This window comes from Rhincodon typus, chromosome 3 (genome assembly GCF_021869965.1).
Source record: "Rhincodon typus isolate 14 chromosome 3, sRhiTyp1.1, whole genome shotgun sequence".
NCBI classification, from domain to species: Eukaryota; Metazoa; Chordata; class Chondrichthyes; order Orectolobiformes; family Rhincodontidae; genus Rhincodon; species Rhincodon typus.
This window is the reverse complement of record NC_063334.1, coordinates 28,754,327-28,769,708: the sequence shown is the minus strand read 5'-3', so window position 1 is coordinate 28,769,708 and position 15,382 is coordinate 28,754,327. Positions and strand designations below refer to the sequence as shown.

At 43.4% G+C, this 15,382-nt stretch overlaps 1 long non-coding RNA gene across 1 annotated transcript in view; it reads right to left on the bottom strand.

The window, feature by feature from the left end:
• Positions 1 to 5,796: 5,796 nt before the first annotated feature.
• The window catches only part of LOC125482305, a 19,025-nt gene continuing 9,439 nt past the window's right edge, over positions 5,797 to 15,382 (bottom strand). The window contains exon 3 of the long non-coding RNA XR_007261603.1: positions 5,797 to 8,072. This is a non-coding gene — a long non-coding RNA (uncharacterized LOC125482305). The remainder of the gene's footprint in view (positions 8,073 to 15,382) is intronic.

Here is a 15,382-nt window from a genome sequence, read left to right as displayed (position 1 = left end):
GGAGTGGATAGGTGGGAGAAAGGACAGACAGGTTAGAGAGGGGACAAGCTGGGTTGGTTTTGGGATGTGGTCAGGGGCGGGGAGATTTTGAAGCTTGTGAAGTCCACATTGATACCATTGGGCTGTAGGGTTTCCAAGCGAAATATGAGGTGCTGTTCCTGCAACCTTCGGGTGGCATCGTTGTGGCACTGGAGGAGGCCCAGGATGGACATGTCGTTCAAGGAGTGGGAGGGGGAGTTGAAGTAGTTGGAGACTGGGAGGTGCAGTCGTTTGTCATGAACTGAGCATAGGTGTTCCACAAAGCAGTCTCCAAGCTGCTTGGTTTCCCCGATGTAGAGGAGGCCACATCGGGAACCGCGGATACAATATACCACATTGGCAGATGTGCCGGTGAACATCTGTTTAATGTGGAAGGTTTTCTTGGGGCCTGAGATGGGGGTGAGGGGGGAGGTATGGGGGCAGGTGTAGCACTTCCCGCAGTTGCAGAGAAAAGTGCCAGGGGTGGTGAGGCTAGTGGGGAGTGTGGAGCAGACAAGGGAGTCATGGAGAGAGTAGTCCCTCCAGAAGGCAGATATGGGTGAGGAGGGAAAAATATCCTTGGTAGTGGGGTCAGATTGCAGGCGGCGGAGGATGATGTGTTGAATCCAGAGGTTGGTGGGGTGGTATGAGAGGACGAGGGGGATTCTGTTTTTGTTGTTGCAGGGAGGGGGTGTGAGGGATGAGTTGTGAGAAACACGAGAGATGCGGTCGAGGGTGTTTTCGACCATTGTGGAGGGGAAGTTGCGGTCCTTGAAAAACGAGGACATCTGGGATGTCTGGGAGTGGAATGCCTCATCTCGGGAGCAGATGCGGTGGAGGCGAAGGAATTGGGAATTGGTGATGGCATTCTTGCAGGAAGGTGGCTGAGAGGAGGTGTATTCTAGGTACCTGTGGGAGTCGGTAGGCTTGAAATAGATATCAGTTTCCAGGTGGTTGCCAGAGATGGAAACAGAGAGGTCCAGGAAGGAGAGGGAGGTATCGGAGATGGTCCAGGTGAACTTAAGGTTGGCGTGGAAGGTGTTAGTAAAGTGGATGAACTGTTTGAGCTCCTCGTGGGAGCACGACGCGGCGCCGATACAGTCATCGATATAACAGAAGAAGAGGTGGGGGATGGGGAAGAGGGACTGTTCCATTGCCAGAGATGGAAACAGAGAGACGACCATCTTGGGCCTCTTCCAGTGCCACAACGATGCCATCCGAAGATTGCAGGAACAGCACCTCATATTTCACTTGGGAATGCTGCAGCCCAACGGCCTCAATGTGGACTTCATAAGCTTCAAAATCTCCCCACCCCCGACCACATCCCAAAACCAGCCAAACTTGTCCCTGCCTCCTTGACCTGTCCATCTTTTCTCCCACCTATCCGCTCCTCCCACCTCACTGACTAACCCCCACCCCCATCTCCTACCTACCAGCCTCATCCCTGCCGCCTTGACCTGTCCGTCTTCCCTGGGTTGACCAATCCCCACCCTACCTCCCCATCTACATTCACCTTTACTGGCTCCATCCTCGCCTCCTTGACCTGTCCGTCTCCTGTCCACCTATCTGCTCCTTTCTCCACCTTCCATCTGCCTACCCCTCTCTCTCTATTTATTTCAGAATCCCCTTCCTCTCCCACATTTCTAAAGAAGGGTCCAGACCCGAAATGTCAGCTTTCCTACTCCTCTGATGCTGCTTGGCCTGCTGTGTTCATCCAGCTCTACATCTTGTTATCTCAGATTCTCCAGCATCAGCAGTTCCTACTATCTAAGCATGCTGTATGCCTTCTTTACCACCTTATCCACTTGTGTTGCTACTTTCACAGAGCAATGGACTTGCTATGGACCAAGATCATTCTGTATATCAATGGTCTTAAGGGTCCTGCCACTTATTGTTTATGTTCTTCCCGTATTTGACCTCCCAAACTGTATCAACCTATACTTGCCTGATTAAACTCTGCCATTGTCCGCCCAACATACCAACTGATCTATATCCTGCTGTATCCCTTGACAATATTCCTTACCATTCATGACTCCAATTTTGGAGTCAACTGCAGACCTACAATTGGACTACCTATATTTTCATCCAAATCATTTATATCTGTTAAAACAGAGGTCCCAGCACTGATCCTTGCGAAACACCACTGGACAGACCTCCAGTCGGAAAAACACACCTCTATATCCTCTGTCTTCTATGACCAAGCCAATTTTGTATCCAACTTACTAATTCATCATGGATCCCATGTGACTTAATCTTCTGGAGCAGCCTACCATGAGGGACATTGTCAAATGCTTTAATAAATTCCATGTATATAACATCTTGTAAATAATGCCCTACCCTTAATCATCTTCGTCACATCCTCAAACAGCTCAATCAAATTTGTAAGACACGATCTCCCTGCACAAAGTCATGCTGATTATCCCTAAAAAGTCCATTCCTTTCTAAATGTGAGTAAACCTAGGAATTTTCTCCAATAATTTCCCTACCAAAGATGCAAGGCTGACCGAACTACAATCTCCTGGATTATCCTTGTTCCCCATCTTAAACAAAGTAATATGAAGAAGCAGCAAAGAAGCCAATATAGGGTGGGGTGCCTGGGAGAAGAGGGAACAAAAGAAGAGTTTTGGGGCAAGAGACCTTTTCCCACTTCTTATCTGACTCATTGCTAGTACTCAATATCTTCTTTCATGAGCTGTCACAGATTTGCTGCGTAGTCATGAGCAAGGTAAGAAAGAATTCTCAAACCAACGAAACTTCTCAATTCTTTCTTGTCTCTTGTAGCTTCCATCTTAGAGATGCCTGTGGTTTTCTTGGGACTTAGTTTGACTCCATCAAGTGTGCACACCAGTCTGAATAACTGACATTCTGTAACCTTAAATATGCATATGCCTGTGTTTTATTCACATCATCCCAGCTTTCACATGGCCTCATGATCTTTTTCGTCCATATCATAAATCTGGATATTATCACCTGCCCCAACTGATCCTTTCATATCCTCGGAATGCATTGTCTACTTTCCTACTTGCATCCTGACTCACTTTAAGGCCAAAAGGTAGATGTAGGAATTTGTACTATCCAAAAGGTATGATGAATGTTGCCAACAGCAAATGTTCCTCATCGGCTTTCATTTTTCAGTAACTATTTCTAGCAACAAACTTGATGAAAATCCTTGTCAGTGCTTGTACTGATCTGAACACTTTGAGTGTCGTGACAGAGCAGTGATCTTAAAGATTGATTAAGATATTTGGGATCCAGGCAAGTTCTTAACCATCCACGTGGCTTCTCGAACAATTTATCCGTTCAGTAGCTTCTCTGACTCTGATGATCACCTTCTCTCCTGTCTCTTGGACCTCTGTTTCAAGCTTTCTTCTTCATTCTGTTGGCACTTTACACGGGGATGAAGCATTGGCTTCATTATTGACCGATTTGATACTCAAGGTTTTCAGAAGGTCTAACCTTCTTATTGAATACATTTGTACCAGACTTCCCTGGTTCTTATTGAAGGATGCTTTTCAGTAAATGTAGTACATTTAACCAATCAAATAAAAGTAAAATACTGCGCATGTTAGAAGTTTGAAATAAAAATAGAAAATGCTGGAGATATTCAGCAGTTCTGGCAGTATCTGTGCAGAGTGAAACAGATTTAAGGAATAGGAATAGGCTATTCAGCCCTTCAACTCTACTCCACCATTCAATATGATCATGGCTTATCATCCAACTCAGTACCCTGTTTTTGCTTTCTCCCCATATCCTTTGATCCCTTTAGCCCTAAGAAATATATCTATCCCCTCCTTGAAAACATTCAATGTTTTGGCCTCAACAGCTTTCTGTCGCAGTGTATTACACAAGCTCACCACTGTTGAAGAAAGCAAGAACTGCAGATGCTGGAGTCAGGGACAACACAGCAGGTCAGGCAGCATCAGTGGAATAGGAAAGTTGATGTTTCACGTCAGGACCCTTCTTCAGAACTGAAGAGTACTGACTTGAAACATCAACTTTCCCACTCCTCGGATGCTGCCTGACCCGCTGTATTTCTCCAGCTCCATACACTGTTGAAGAAATCTCTCCTCATCTCTGTCCTAAAAGGCCTACCCTGTATCCTTTGGAATGTAGCCCCTTGTTCTGAACTCCCCGGACAACTAGAATATCCTTCCTGCATCTACTGTATCTAATTTTGTTTGAATTTTATAGGCCTCTATGAGATTCCCCTCATTCTTCTAAACTCCAGTGAATATAGTCCTAACTGATCTAGTCCGTCCTTGTACTTCAGTCCCACCATCGCAGGAATCAGTCTGGGAAACATTCTTTGCATTCCCTCAATAGTCAGAACATCCTTCTTCAGGTAAGCAGACAAAAACTGCATACAATAATCCAAATGTGGTTTCACCAATGCCCTGTACACTTGCAGCAAAACATCCACTCACTGTGAAGGCCAACATATTATTTGCCTTCTTCACCAGCTGCTGCACAAGAACACCCAGGTCTCACTACACATCCCCCTTTCCTAATCTATTATCATTCAGATAATAACCTGCCCTCCCATTTTTTTGCTACCTAAGTGGATAATGTCATATCTATTTTTCTTTATACTGCATTGATGTAGAGGTGCTGGTGTTGGACTGGGTTGGACAGTCAGAAATCACATGATACCAGGTTATAGTCCAACAGGTTTATTTGAAATCACAAGCTTTCAAAGTACTGCTCCTGCGTCAGGTGAAGTCAAACTATGACCTGGTGTGGGACTTCTAACTTTATACTGCATAGCCATGCATTTGCCAGCCTTACTTGATTTGTCCAAATCACACTTTGGCTCCTCTGCATCCTCCTCACAGCATACTCTCCCACCCAGCTTTGTATCATCTGCCCCCAAGCACTATTGAGATATCCCAATAATTACTGCCTGTCACTTGGAAAAAGATCCACTTATTCCTACTGTTTGTTTCCTGTGTGCCAAAACAACTCTGAATCCATTTCAGTACACGACTGCCATTGCAATGGGATTTAATTTTGCATGCTAATCTTTTGTGTGAATGTTGTCAAAAGTCTTTTGAAAATTCAAGTAAACCACATCCACTGGCTCCACCTTATGGAGTCCATTAGTTATATTCTCTAAAATATCCAGCAGATTTCTCAAGCATAATTTCCCATTCACATATTCATGCTAACACTGTCTGATACTGCCACTATCTTGCAAGTGCTCTGCTGTTACATCTTTTATAATAGACTCTAGCATTTTTCCCCACGACTGCTGTCAAGCTGGCCTGTCTGTAAATAGTGGAGTTATGTCAGCTATCCTCTAAACTATAGGATCATGGAAGGTGACCTCGAGCATCTGCTATTTCTAGGGGAAACCACTTAATTACTCAGAAATGAAGGTTATCTGGCCCTGGGAATTTATCTGCCTTTAATCCTGTTAGTTTCCTCAACACCAGGTAGGAGTAGGGAATGTTGGACGACTAGAGAAGTTGAGGTTCTGGTCAAGAGAAAGGAGGCGGCATATGGCAGGTATAAACAGATTGGATCGAGTGAATGCCTCAAGTACAAGGACAGTAGGAGTATACTTAAGAGGGAAATCAGGTGGGGAAAAAGAGAACATGAGATAGCTTTGGCAAATAGGGTTAAGGAGAATTCAAAAAGACTCTACAAATACATTAAGGACAAGCAGTAACTAGGGACAGAATAGGGCCCTTTAAGATCAGCAAGGCCACCTATATGTTGTCGCACCTGCCACACAGTGTTTTAACCCTTCTATCTAGCAAAGAAACTGCAAGTCGACTCTTAATAGTAATAAGAAATCATCTTTATCTACTTCAACACAATTAATACTAAAATAACAAAATACATGACAAACTAACAATTACCGCTATAAATCTAATTAACTATCTTTTACTTTAACTTAACTTTGAATGATCAAATAGCACCAGTCTAGATCTTGGCCTTGATGCACGTGCCAATGATCGTCTGGTCTTCTTCTCCCAGTGCTCCCAGGGTTGGCTCCTCTTCACGATTGTTGGTTTCGAGTTACCGCTCCCAAGGGTGGTATTGCGGCAATTCATATACCTGGAAACTTTCATGTCCTATTGGGAGGTTCTTTGATTCCTGCTAATGGATCAATCAGGGCTTGATTACCCTGATTGGGTCCGATCAATCAGGCGTTGATGTGTTGATGGTGGGGTGGTCCTTGGGCCTCCATTCCTGAAGGTGTTTGGGGCATGTAGGACAAGTAGCCTTTCTCAAATAAGGGTGTGAGGCACCCCGTTGTTCTGGAATACAACTCAATGTTTCCTGTTGTCCTGGGGATGGGCTGGGTCAATTGTATATTGTGCTGTCTGCAGCTGCAGCCTGTCTGCATGTGCAGCTTGTTTTTTTTAGCACTGATACTTTTGGCCTTTGCCTGGCTTAATTTCCCAGCATGCTTTATTTATTATCCGGTTTTTCGTAAGTCCGCCATTTTGAGTGGCCCATCCGGCCACAGTCCCTCCTCTTGATCCTGAACATGAAATGTAATGGATCACATAATCACAGACCAATTTCCATGTGGCAACTGTATGATCATCCAAGCTCAAGCAAAGTACAACATACACTCAAACAACTAAACTCTTACAGATAGTGCATTGGAAAATTGCATCTAACTGAGATCAAGAAAACATCAAACTCTACATGAATGGAACATCAAAATTCGGACTTAACGCCTAATCAAACAAGCTTGGTAAATTAGAAATAAATAAGACATTGGGAATTCTTAGCAAAAGTCAAACAAACATTACAAAACCAGAGTCATACATACAGCAGACTGTGGTCGAACAAGGGTCAGCGTGTACAAGTGAACAAATAATCTGGAACATTTTATACAAATAGTAGGATAAACAAATATTTACAATGTTGCAATAGGGTGCCTTTTTAATAGGCTTGTGGAGACAGTGAATTGAGTGAGGTCTCTATGTTCAGTTTTTGTGATAGTTCTCTTTTCCACCAGGCAAATTTGACAGTGAGGATGATGAGATATACCAGGGAACCAGGATTAAGAACAGCCACAGATGTGACACAAGATGGACCTAAGGATTGATTTGTATGTTAGAGCTCCAGTCCCAGAAATCCTCCCACCATGTTGTAACTTTAATTTCTTTTATTCGTTTTTTGACATCAGCGGCCTGTTGTACTACCTTGGTGAATGTTCTATGGGCTGTGGCCAGTTGGGTTCGAATTTGGTGTAATTCCTCCAGCCGGGCTTTGAGACCAGTGTCATACATCTCCAGTTACTACCCCAGAGTTTGCCGGAGTTCCTCACTTGCATTAAATTCCACCTTTTCCCTTTTGTGTATATTTATCAGCTGAATTAGGCCTATCCTGGCAGGTACGTGCGGCCGAATGCAGAAGGTGGTATTGGTGACATTACATAGAATGTATCAGCATGGGACAGCACAAAGTGAGGCTGTGAGACAATATTCCCCTTCTCCTCTGTAGGCTACCTGGGTTACGTAGGTGTCCAGCTTGCGAGCCTCTATGGGACAACGTAGACTGGTGTTTGTCTTAAAGACACACAGTGCATGTTCATTCAAATAAATTGGGTACAGGCATGTTGTTAAAACTAGCCTGTTTTGTGGAGTGGGGTGGCTTCAGGACAAATGGGTTGGGGTGTCTCTGCGGGTGGATTTAGGCTGTTCCTAATCTCGTACAGAACAAACTTCTCTTCTATGAGTTTCCGGGACATCGATGTCTGGAGTTCCAATCCCTTTTCTGGGCCGCTTGCTAAGCATCTATCTCGGGGCACCCATTGAGAATCCCGCGATCTCTATATTCAGGTAGCGATCATCTGAGCTCCTATTTGTTTTTCTATATACTGCCCGCTGGTTGTTGCACCGAACATTATACTTTTATTGGGGTATACCCATAGCAAACCATCTTCACATTCGCCTGTGTCTGGTGGGCTGAACCAGAACTACCCTAGGTACATTTATCCTGGTCTGTCTGGTGTTTCTTGTGTGTTGTTTCCAGTGACAATGATGGCCCTGATGAAACAGACCTTGATTATGTCCCGTGTGTTCATGGTTGTCCTAGGGAGAGATAAAAGTTGTTTCTGTTGTTATCCTTGTCTGAAATCTGAATAGTTTAAAACATGTGTAATGCATACATCCTACTCTTCCCCACTTTTTTTTTAAGGAATGGGAACCCCATATGGAATTTTAATTCCAGAATAGATGCCTGGTAGGCTCTAACGTCAGTTTTTAATGACAATGGCCTCATTTTCTTGGGGTAGAGTTTTGTCAAGTATGCATGTTTAAATGGCATGTTTAAGTGGTCAGAAAAGACCAAAATGAGGCAGTCAACTTGGACCTAAGAATTTTCGTTTGGTACCATGAAGTGGTCGTATTTGACCTAGGGATTTTAGTCCGAACATGAAGTGGTCATTATGACCTAAAGACTTTTCTTTTTGACATGAGGCAGTCATTATGACCAAAGATTAGAATTTGAACATGAAGTGGTCATTTTGACCAAAGAATTAATAATACAATGAGGTAAATTTGGACACAGAGGTTGTATGGTAACCCGTAGGAAAGTAGTTATAAAGAGACTGAGTGATATCTGGAAATAAACAGGCAATTGTCTGAACTGAGCTAAACTGACTTTTGATCTGTCTGCTACTATGCTAACCTGGTTAATCCTTTCAGAACTTACAAGAACTTGAGTTGGTCCCACTGGACCTGTAGAAAAGTGTGAACAGCATACGAACCCAGACCATCAGAAACAGCTGCACCTTGCCTTGGGTGGCTGTCAAGAAACATTTCATCATTTGGGTTAATGACTTTGTACGTTCACTAACTAGGCACCCAGCAGAGAGTGGGTCATAAAGCCAATCTTAAGAAGGCATAGATTGCCCGAGAGGAAGTGGTGAGGCAGAAAATCTCGGCAGGAAAACAAGGGACAACGCAAGACAGGACAGCGGCTATTTGGACTGCTAAAGAACCCACTAAAATCACAGAGAACTAAGATCCTTTTTGGGGCTTTGCAATTTTAACTGTAGCTGGATTGATAGCTATACCCAATTGGCCCAGCCATTGAATGATCTTAAAGGAAAACAATGACCTAAAGACCCAGTAGTGTTCACCCCCAAACAGCGATCTGCCTTCCAGAAATTAAAGACTGCCTTATGTTCTGCTCCAACTCTGGGAATCCCTGACAATGGAAATCCATTTACTATTTATGTACATGAGAAAGATGGTTACATGAAAGCCATCCTTACATAGGAGCATGGTGACAGACAGAGATCCATCAGTTATTATTCCTCCCAGCTAGATTCTGTGATATTGGGGTGAGGTAGTTGTCTGAGAGTGATGGAAGCCACGTCTTGAGCTGTCATGACCACTGTCCCTATTGTACTCATTCAAAAGCTATTGTCAAGTGCCCTCACACAGTCCATGCTATGTTATCTATGAACCGTGTTTCACAGATAACTGCAGCCCAATGGAGGCACCGGACAGCCCTTTAGAAGGCCCCAACCTCCACCTTGTCCGTGCAGGCCCATTAATGCTGCAAGGAGGTGAGGGATAGGCCAACAAGAGTGATGAAGACAAACGCATGGAAATTTTGCAGCACTTGGTCGAAGCAGCTTAGGCAGCGGAAGAGTGTCTACAAAATCCTGACATTGCTCTGTATACTGACGGGTCCTCCTTCGTAGAAGACGGTGTTCGAAAAGCAGGATGGGCTGTCACCAGCTTGCTTGAAGTAATAGCTCAAGGAAGCTTGCTGGCAGGCACTATGAGCACTCACAGATGCATGTAAGACAGCTGAAAGGAAAACGGCCAACATCTACACAGATTCTCGATACGCTTTCAGAATGGCACACGATTTTGGGCCCCCGTGGCTAAAAAGGGAATTCCTTACTGCAGCAGGAACAGGGATGAGGTCCGAGACCTCCTAGAAGCCGTTCAACTGCCACGAGAAGTTGCAACCCTGAAACGTAAAGCGTATACACGACAGAACACCACACAGGCACACGGTAACACTTTGGTTGATTAGGCAGCAAAAAGAGCAGCCCCACACGGAAATGAACCAAGGAGATCGGGAAAAATTAAGAACAAAAACAGAAGCCACTGCAGAAGCTCAGCATTTCTGGCAACATCTGTGAAGAAAAAAGTCAGAGTTAATGTTTTGGGTCCAGTGATCCTTCCCAAGAACTGTTCTCAGTTTTAATTCTGATTTTTTTCTTCACAAATGCTCTCAGACATGCTGAGCTTTTCCAGCGACTTCTGTTTTTGTTCCTGATTTACAGCATCCTCAGTTCTTTTGGTTTTTAATCAGGAAAAATTATAATACACAATGTTCATGAGCAAATTACAGGATCTTAGAACAATACAAGACCAGTGTTCTAAGGAAGAAAAGTGGTCATGGATTGAGGCTGGAATAAAATTATGGGAAGATGGTAGTTGGAGACAATGGGGTACAAATAAGCCAGTTGCACCACAGGGGTTAATGCCCTTCCTGGCACAGCAAATACACTCCTGGGGGCAATTGGTCCCTCTACAGATGATGGCTAGATTCCAAACAAGCTGGTGGGGAAGAGGATTTAAGAGACATGCGCAACTTGTGGCAGATTGCTGTGTCATGTGCCAGAGGAATAATCCTGAACCCACCATGGTAATGCCACAACTGAGACTTCCTGCACCTGCTGGACCCTTCCAACATTTGCAGGTGGATTATAGCTCTCTCCCCAAGTGCCAGGGATACTGAGATGTCCTAGTTATAGTGGATAGATTCTCACAACAGGTGGAAGTGTCACCTGCCAGAAGAGCTACAGCAAACAAACCACTAAGGTTCTCTCTATGAAGTACATGCCCCTTTGGGGTGTTCCATCTAGCATTGACTCAGACCAAAGAACCCATTTTACTGGAACAATTTGTCAAGAAATGTGAAAGCTGTTGAACATTAAAGGAGACTTGCACTGTCCACATCACCCACAGTCATCAATACAGGTTGAATGTACAAACAGAACGATTCTTTGCTTTTTTGTTCCCCCCGCACATTACAGCCAAGCTAGCCAGAGAACACATCAATATGGCAGCTATTCTAAAACAGATAGCCAATGACAGCTCTCAGGCTCTTGATAAAATTAACGCTGAAATGATTGCCCTACGAGCCACCTCTATGCAGAATCACACAGCTCTGGACTGGATCTTGGCTGAGAAAGGTGGCACTTGTGGTCAGGAATGTCATACCTACATTCCTGATAACTCTGAAAATATAACTAACCTCGCTGACCATACTCGTAAAGAAATGATAAAATTAAAACAACCTCCCTCAAGTACCTTATGGAGCTGGGCCACCAGATGGCTAGGCTCACTGGGAACCTCTATTGTTCAAGGAATCATAATCTTCCTTATTATTATCCTTGCTCTTGATGTCCTTGTCTAATGTCTTAAATATGGTTTAGCCCGCTTTCTTAATCCAGCCCAGCTTTTACACGTGGAAATTTCATTGTTTGTGTGGTAATTCTTGTTAATGCTTAAAAGAATCAAAAGGGGGAGTTGTGGGAGAAATCTTGATTATGTTTAATCAATTCAACTGCAGATGTTTTGTTTATGTTTAAATAAAATGTCTGCAGTTGAATGTATATTGTACAAGTTACTTGAGTGGAAAATAATAGAATAGTAGAAACTGCGTAGCTGCAGAAAGCACAGACAGAATGTTCTAGCAAAAGGCGGGGCTGACTGCTAAAATGGCAAGCACCCCGTTGCTTGAGTACAATGATTGAAGGAAAGTAAGGGGGGGGTGGGAGCAGATATAAAAATTATGAGAATATGAACCCCGGGGGCGGGGTGGGTGTGGCAGTTGGAATTGGAAGGAAAGGGGTAGAGATGGACTGCTCATGTAACATTTGAAGTTTGACCAATAAAATTAATAACTAACCATCCCTGGTGATCTCGTGTGTGCTTTGTTACGAAAATTGCAGACCCAACAAAGAATAATCAAGAAAGTGAGTGCCTCCAGGATGGATTAACAGCATATTAGCCATCAATCAACAGAAAAATTGAGACTCTTCATTGATCCAAAGAGTGTAAATAAAGCCATAAAGAGATTTCAGTACTCTTACCATCAAAGGAATTTTGCCACAACTTGTAAAGGCAAAAATCTTCACCATCCTTAGATGCAAAAGGATGATTACTGGCAAGTCAAGCTAGATGAAAGCATCAGCTCTCTAAACTACATTCTGAATGCTTGTCAGAAGATAAAGATAGTTGCAATACAGTTTGGCATTTCCTCTGCTGCAAAAGAATATCAATGCAGAGAACAAGATAGTTACTGAAGTTTAGGGGAAAATCCCCTGGTTTATGAATGTGAAGACACAATGGAAGAAGCCACTACTGGCTACATCACAATGTAGTGTGACTGGTGGACAGAGCTCGTGAGATTACCCGAAGTTGAACAAGAACAAATTACAATTAATGATGCCTGAGCTCAAGTACATAAGCCACATACTGAAAGCAAAAGGTTTTCAGTTGGATCCTGTGAAGGTTACAGTTGCAGCAGTAATGTAAATAAAATGCAATGATTCGTTAGATTTGTCAACTATTTGGAAAAACTTTTGCACAAATTTGAGAACTATTACAACAACTCATGGCCTAGGATATGTAGTGGTATTGGGCATGGAATAAAAGCTGATATTTACTAAAAATCAATTAGTGAAAGAAAAGCCACTGCTGAACTACTATGATGTAAATTATGATGACAGCAAGACAGAAGTCAAAGTCATACAGCACAGAAACAGAGCCTTTCGTCCAACCCGTCCATGCCAACCAGGCATCCCGATCTGACCTAGATCTATGTGCCAGCATTTGGCCCATAGCCCTCTAAACGCTTCAGATACTCATCCAGATGCTTTTTAAATGTTGTAACTGCACTCACCTACACCACCTCCTCTGGCAGCTCATTCCATACATGCACCACCCTCTGCATGAAAAAGATTGCCCCCCTGCCCCACCCCCCGAGGTCCTTTTTAAATCTTTCCCCTCTCACCTTAAACCTATGCTCTCTAGCTTTGGACTCTCCCACTTTCAGAAAAAGACCTTGGCTATTCACCCTGTCCATGCCATCATGATTACATAAACCTCTATAAGGTCACCCCTCAGCCTTCAATGCTCCAGGGAAAAAAGTCCCAGCTTATTTAGCCTCTCCCTAAAATTTGGAGCAAGTCTAATGCAGCAAATACAACTGGATATATTTCACATCCAGGTAACTAACACAAAAATAAGGACATAATGCCCAGATCAAGAAAGAGTGCCCAGTCATTATCTTTGCTTGTGAACATTGTCATAGATACATACTTGGAAGAGACAAAGTGCCAGTCAAAACAGACCACAAGCCATCTCAAAGCATTGTTCCTCAGGCTGCTATCTGTTCCAAAGCAACTGCAAAGAATGTTACTCCAGTTTTTTCTTGTCTACACTATTTATGCCCCTCATAATTTTATACATCTCAATTGTGACCCCTCTCAACCTCTTCTGTTCTACGGAAAACAGCCGCATTCCGTCCAATCTCTCTTCAAAACAAGCTCTCCAGGCCAGGCAACATTCTGGTTAATCTCCTCTGCACTCTCTCCAGTACTATCCCATCCCTTCTAGAATATGGATTCCAGAACTATACACAATACTCCAGCTGTGGCCTAAACAATGTTTTATACAGATCCAGCATAAGTTGCCTACTCTAACTCTATGCTTGAGCTGATAAAGGCAAGTATCCCATATGCATCTTAACCATGTTATCCACGTATTGATATATTTTCCTTTATTTTATTTGCCAATATCCCTTCTTGTACCCAGTTCCCTCTTGCACATTCTGTCATTCTCTAGGGATTCTGTTGTTTTGGTATCTGCCATAAGCCTTCCTTTTTCTCCAAAGTTGTATATCTCTCAGAATCCAGGATTCACAGGATTTGATGGACCCACACTTTTTCTTTATCGAAACATGTTGGCTCTGTACTCTCCTCATTTCCTTCTTGACTGCACAACACTATTCTGAGACAGATTAGTCTGAAAGTATCTGCTCCCAGGTCACTATAGCCAAATCATACCTAATCTTATTAAAATCAGCCTTCCAACAGTTTATAACTTAGATTGCAGGCCCATTCTTGTCCTTTTCCATAACAATCTTGAATCAAACAGAGTGCAAAATGCTTACATACAGGTACTTCAATCACTTGCCCAGCATTGTTACCTAAGATTAAATTCAGAACAGTCCCCTCTCTTGTAGGGCCTTCTACGCACTGACTTCAAGAGTTGTCCCGGATGCATTTTAAGAATTCCACTCTTTCTGAACCTTTCACATCATGTCTAAACTTCCCCCTACATATCAACTCTTGTATTTCTCTTGGACTGTTCGGGTACACTCCAGTACACTCCCACCTATTTTATTGCTCCTTTTCAGTTTTTAGGTTCTACCCATATGGCTTCACTTGAGGATGTGTCTAAGATGTCATCCCTCCTCAGATTCTCTGATCAAAATTGTGACACCTCCTCCTCCTTTACCTCCTAGCCCGTCTCCTCTGAAGACCTTGTATCCTGAAATATTGATTTGCCAATCCTACCCATCTCTCAATCATGACATCATAGTACCATATTTTAATTTCTCAGAATCTTAGAATTACTACAGTACAGGAGGCGGCCATTTGGCCCATCAGGTCCATACTGCCTCTCCAAAGAGCATCCCACCCAGACCCAGGCCCCTAATTTATCTCCATTAACCCCACATTAACCAAGGCTAATCCAGCTAACCTCCACATCCTTAGACACTATGGGCAATTTAGCATGGCCAATCCACCTAACCTGCACATCTTTGGACTGTGGGAGATAAAGCTGTGGGAGCTTCGGACTGGAACATCCGTAGGAAACCCACACAGATATGGGGAGAACATGCAAATTTGATACAGTCACCTGAGGCTGGAATCAAACCCGGGTCCCTGGTGCTGTGAGGCAGCAATGCTAGGCATTGTGCCACCATGTCAATTTACGCCTTCAACTAATCTGCCTTGTTTGTCACACTACTTACAATAAGATAAATACCATCCAATCTTGCCAAATTCCCTTGAGCCTTCACTGGTCTATAATGTCTACATCTTCCTGATTCACTTGCTGTCTCTTCTAACTTTGGCCACTCATCTTCCTCTCATGAATCTTCTCTCGGATCCCATCCCCTTGCCAAATTAAGTTAAACCTTCCCAATGGAATATTTGACATTTGCATCCTTCAATAGCACACAAGAACCTAGACTCCATCCTAGAGAAAGAATCACACTTGATTGGTACCCCATATACCACTGTCAATGTTCACTCCACCTATCACAGACATGCAGTGACCGGGCTGATCAATTCATC